Genomic DNA, 6,613 nt, shown 5'->3' with positions numbered 1-6,613 from the left:
ACCGGATGAACATGGAAGGGCCAAAAATCTTACCCGATAAGACCGAGGATAAGGATGAAGAGTCTTACCGGTAAGTGAGGGTGATTATTCTTATCCGGGTAAGCACTGACCAGGAATATTGTTGCGTGGAATACGTTTTGGTGTACTACAATCTTACCCAGTAAAACAAATTATAGTGTTGACTCCTAACAGTAAGCACTTACCGGGTAAGCATTTAGGTAAACAACCCCTTTACTTAGAGGTTATTTGGTTGGTTTTTCATTAAATTTTGTATAGATAAAGTTGTATGTGTAGAACTGTGGATTAATCTGTCTATATAAATTTAGAAAATTTTATTTCGCATGTTTTCTTACATATGGAAGGAGTGTGTTTTTTTAACACTCTGGGTTTCTAATTTGAAATAAAGTTCACTCTTGTAATTTTACTGAAAATTCCATTTTTATATCATTAAACCACTACCAAACGATCATGTATAACTGATCGAATAATCTGCAAGTCACATTAAGCTAATTAAGCCGCAAACAAATAAACCCTTGTTTATGTTCATTTCATAAATGTTTGGTTCTATCTTTTATAAAGCGTTATTTTTATCTCTAACTTGTTTTCTCAAATCCTTTCTTAAATAACTAATGGTCTTACCGATGTTCTTTTAAGTCCATACGGTTTTTCTTTCTCATCTCGGTCACATGCTTCCCATATATTTTGTGACCCTGCAAACTGTAAGGAATTGGCATGGACTAAAAAGAAGTCTTTGTGTTTAGTAACTCTGATAATATACTTATATACAGGTAAGATTTTAGTCCACCAAAATAGTATCGTGTGCAACAATTTATCTGGTAAGTACTAATCATGGTATGAGTCGTCGCTATCACTTAATAGGTAAGACTCTTGGTCCTTGTCTTCGTTCTTACCGAGTAAGATTCTTAATTATTGTCATATTCATTCAATAATAAGGTAGTATAACTTGGTAAGCGCTTACCCGATTAAGCGTTTGGTAAACGACCCCTTAATTGATTAATATATAATGTGATATTAATCATGCAATAGAGTTCCTCAGTGTATGTAGAGAAAACAAATGTATTTTAACATGTTTATTATGGTGTTATAACAGTAATAAAATTTGTTTTCCAAAAAATATGCATAAATAAAAAAGAAAAAGAAAATAGATCAGTGCTCATTCGTATCTACAACTCATCATTAAAGAATACCTATATGATCAAATGGTATTTGGTCTAGCTGTATGTGAGTCTTTGTCCTCCTGAGAGGTTAGGGGTTCAAACCTCACTAAAGGTGAGAATGGTGTGTTAGTTTATTTGTTTTATTTGTCGTATATAAATATTATATACTTAAAAAAAGTACCTATATAATACTATTTTTATATTCATTTTGTTAGACCTCGTTTATATCGCATCTATATCAAATCTCGATTTATTGAGAAATCACTGGCCACGGGAGCTCGGAAAAGCCCAGTCTATTGTCCAAGAAAAAAACCCAAAAAAGTGTGTTGTTGGTTTATTCTGTTCCAAAAAAGTCTAAACAGGACTTTTAGTATGATCCATTTTCAAAGAAGGTGAAATACTAACATACGTAGAATTAGGGGTCGTTTACTTAAATATTTACCCGGTAAGCGTTTACTGATAGGAGTCAACACTATAATCTATTTTACCAGATAAGATTGTAGTATATTAAAACGGTATTGTATGCAACAATTTACCCGGTAAATGCTTACCCGTGTGAAAGTCCTCACCATCACTTACCGGGTAAGACTCTATCCCTATTATCATTCTTACCGGGTAAGATTTTCAGCCCTTGCCATGTGCATCAGGTGAGGAAAGTTACCTAATTTGCGGTTACCAGGTAAGTATTTAGTAAACGGCCCCTTAATAATAGCAGTAGTAGTACTAATAATAATAGAAACCAAACCGCTTTGAGCTTTATATGGTTTGAAAAAGACCGATTTCTATCCAATCAACTCAAAAAATTCTCACTAGAAGTTAGAAAAAAAAGAACTATTGATCTGAAGTAATCTAAGAGGGTGTTTGCTAGAGGTATTAAGTAATAATTAATAAGACTGAAAATTAAAAAAAAATTGTTCGATTTTGTCTATACTATATTATAAAGTATTTGACAAAAAACCTATTAAAACTCATTTTTTATGCTTAAAATATTGTTTATTGATACATATTACTTAAAATATAATATTACAAATAAATTGTGCTTAAGTACAACTTATTAAAGTTTCATGTTTGAATTTGTGTAACTAATTGCAAGTAACCATAATCAAATACATGATAAATATCTCATTTTAAATATAAAACATAATTAATATAATAATTATTATCTTTAAAAAATATTATATTGTTAAATCAAAAATAAATTACTTCATTATTAAATTTAAATAAATTATGTATTTTGTCCTTATGGTTTGTAAAAATACCCCTATAAACTAATTGAGTTAACAAAACTTTTTAGATGGAGTTAGATTTAGGAACCTAATACGTTATAAAATGCAAATTTCATAGATATATTAAAATAGGGATATAGAGTGTTAAAACATATAAATCACAAGGACCAAAAATGTAATTTACTCTATTTTATTTTTAAATAAAATAATTATCGTTTTATCAAACCACATAAAAAATCATATTATAACATCTATATACAAAAAAACAAAACAAAACAAAACAATAAAATTGAGATACGTTAGCAACTTTACGAGAGTATCCTTCTAATAAGCTTAGGGGCCGTTTACCAAACATTTATTCGGTAAGTGTTTACTAGTAAAATACAACACTATCATTTACTTACCAGGTAAGATTTTAGTCTGCCAAAATAGTATCATATGCAACAATTTATCTGGTAAGCACTTACCATGGTAAGAGTCGTCGCCCTCACTTATCGGGTAAAACTCTTGGTCCTTGTCTCGTTCTTACTAGGTAAGATTCTGGTTCTTACCATATTCATCCGGTAAGATAATGTGACTTGATATTCACTTACCTGAATTAGTGTTTGGTAAACGGCCCTTTAGTCGCCTAGACATCTAAATTTTCATTCAAAACTAAATTAGGAGAATGAATTTCTCTAAACCAAACAAACCCTAAATTGATAACACGATGAACCCATCATTATCTAATCCGATCCTATTCAAATATCCAACTCTTCTAATTGCCTGAATCCCCATTCATGTATTGGGTCGGGTGAATCTGCTATCCTCCTAAGCCCATTATACTTACCATGGACCCAACAAACCCGAGGCCCAAAATCCACCACAAGTTAATGTTGAAATAATAATCATAAAATTATTTTGTAATCTTTATGAAAAAAATATACAACTTAATGCCAAAAAAAAATCGTCTTTAATAAATGATAAAAACAATTTTGAGCAATACATATAAACTTACTGATACAAAAAATCAAAAGCAATTAACAAAAAATCGCGTGGAAAGAAAAACATTTACATTTGAACAAAAAGTTGATTATCAACAATCTTAACCGGTCTCACACGGAACATGTCTTCAAGGCTGCCAACCTTAGGGGCTGTTTAGCAAAAATTTTATTAAGTTCTATATGGATAAATTTGTTTGTCCGGATAAATGGGTGTTGTTGTTTACTTTTTTTATCTGAACCAACAGTCTGAATAACATAAATGACCAATTTACCCTCCAATATTAATTATTTGAACATCAAAACAAAAAACCATACCACTAGACCAAAAAATCATAAACCACAAGGGTGATGTCTGATTGGTTTGAACTTGACTCCAAAGGTCAAAAGTACTAGGAGGGTACAAGTTCAAATCCAATGAGAAATAAAAATCACCTTGTGGCCACGGAGGTTTAAATGCGGTGATTCCAAGCTATCTGCAAAGCTAGTGGTTGTCGTGGGATTAGTCGACTCGCATAGTGGGTTGAATATCCAGGTTAATAAAAAAAATCATAAAGAGGCCGAAGATGGGGTGTCTCATATGGGAAAGAGGCGGTGTTTTAAACAAGGGGCAGAAGTGTCATTTTTGTGGTTGAATGAGGACAACATATCATTTCTATCTGTGCGATTAAGCCATGTTTTGTGCGAATAAGCCGTAAGTAAACAACCCAAATGAGCTGTGCGAATAAGCCAGATAGACCAATAAACTTAATTAAGCCGCAAGTAAACATCCCCTTAATCGGTCCCATATCCACTCGGTGACTATGGCTAGCGGGAGGCCCTTGATCAAACCCATAATCTGTTTTGTATTTGGATAAGTTCACCTCCCTTTTTACCAATTAAACTAAACATAAGAGACACACACAAAAAAAAAACCTTCATATGATATATAAAATTATATCAACAACATGGATAAATAACTTAAAAAACATTAAAAATTTATATAAAAAAAAAAGAGTAGTTTTTAAGTAAAATTGAATCCCAAGGGTTGACTAGGAATATTTGGATACATACAACACCAACTCCCACCAACTTTTGGTGATAAACTTGAAGAATGGTTGCATGCCATTTGATCCATAGATTACTTCTATACTTTACACAATCAAAGTAATCATTTCTGGACCATCTCCTTTGATTATTATTATATATCATACTAAATATTGGAATAGGAATGACACAAATAAAATTATCAACATGTACCAATTAACTGTATTTGATATCAGCTTTTTTTGGTTGATATAACGTACTGGTTTTTTACCGACTTAAAAACTTGTTATTTTATTCAATTTTTAAATGGCATTTTGAGTTTGCAAGTAACATATGACATGTTTAAGGGTTTTTATTGTAAAGAATATAATTTTGCAAACGTTCAAATGCTAAAAAAAGAATTAATGTTATAATGTTTAATATTCAATATATCAAAAATACAAAAATAATAGAAATAAGTCGGTATCATGGTATGCGACTTACATGACCATGTACCAACTAAGTTTACATATTTAGTACGGTACCATCAACCAACTGTAATTGATACCAATTAAATTTTTATTATTGATTTTTTTTTTAAATCAAAGACCATATATATTACCGCATTATCATTTGTATCCATGAGTCAAGCGACTGCATCTAATATAGTCTATGGATGGGCTTTATTATTGGCGTATATGAGTGGTTTAACAAAGACCATGTCCTATAATTCTTATAACTTGTAACGTACCCGTTAGATATGTGTTATTATACGTCAACTTACAACAGAAATGTCAAAAACATTATGAGTTATATATATATATATATATATATATATATATATATATATATGGTTGGGTTCACGTGAGACCAATGGTTTTTCGTGAGACCCGTGAGACCAATTTATGTTCATTGATCAAGTTTATAAATTAATGATCTAATGGTCTAAATTGACGGTGGCAATTTTGTAATTATTGTGAAGTCTCGTGGCGTTTTGAGAATGTTTAGATTTTCATATTGTAGATCTAATCCAAGGGTTGAGAATTGGTCTTACGGGTCTCACGAAAAACTATTGGTCTCATATGATCCCAAGTCTATATATATATATATATATACATACATATATATATATACACACACATACTTGGGATTACGTGAGATCAGTCTGTTTTTGTAAGACCGTTTTTTTTGCATTTGAAACTTCACAGCAAAACGGTTGTGATGGTAACTTTCACAGTGTTCTTCCTGTGAAGGTTCGACTTTTTTTACCTTCAAAGCATTTTGCTGTATATTCATGATAAATAATATGTATATGCATGATAAATTTTATGGTGAAAATTAATATTTATGATAAATATCATAATAATATAAATACTAGAGAGTTATTGTGTACACGTGATCATACATAAAAATTCATGATGAATCGTATGTATATTCATGATGAATGTTACAGTGAAAATGTATATTCATGACGAATATCATACTGATATATGAATGTTGAAAATTTGTAATTTACAAATGAATATATATATATATATATATATATTCATGATGAATAGTATGTATCATATTGATGTATGAATACTAAAAAGTTATTGTATGCACGTAAACATATTCACAATGAATATTATAAAAAAAAATCTATATTCACGATGAATGTATAATAAATATGTAAATATTTATGATGAGTATCATAGTTATGTATAAATATTGAAGATTTGTTGAATACACGTGAAAATACATAACTTTCACGATGAATATTACAGTAAGTTGTATATTCATGATTAATATCATATTAACATATGAATATTAAAGAGTTGCTGTAAACATATGAACGTGCATAAATATTTATAATGAATATTACACATATATACTATTTGACATAAAAAACGTTAAAAACATATAAAAAAAATATAACGAGATGAATGTCAATTGAAGAGAATGAAATGCTCGATTTTTTTGATTAAAATATTAATTATTTTACAGATAATTTAGTTTCAAAAGTAAGGGGGCAAAAGTCTTTTAGTTAAAAAAAAATCAAACATGGTAGGCGTAAATCCTAACTTTAATTTTCGCCCCTTATCGCTTCTTAATTAATCTTTTTATGTTTTAATCATTGATTAGTTTTCTAAATTTTGATTAATGATCAAGATGTTCACAATAAAAAATGAGTTTTCATTTGAACTCATCCATATATATATATATATATATACACACACACACA

This window comes from Cynara cardunculus (genome assembly GCF_001531365.2).
Source record: "Cynara cardunculus var. scolymus isolate 2C chromosome LG 3, CcrdV1, whole genome shotgun sequence".
Taxonomy (NCBI): Eukaryota; Viridiplantae; Streptophyta; class Magnoliopsida; order Asterales; family Asteraceae; genus Cynara; species Cynara cardunculus.
The sequence above is the reverse complement of the archived record's forward strand: the minus strand, read 5'-3'. Positions refer to the sequence as shown.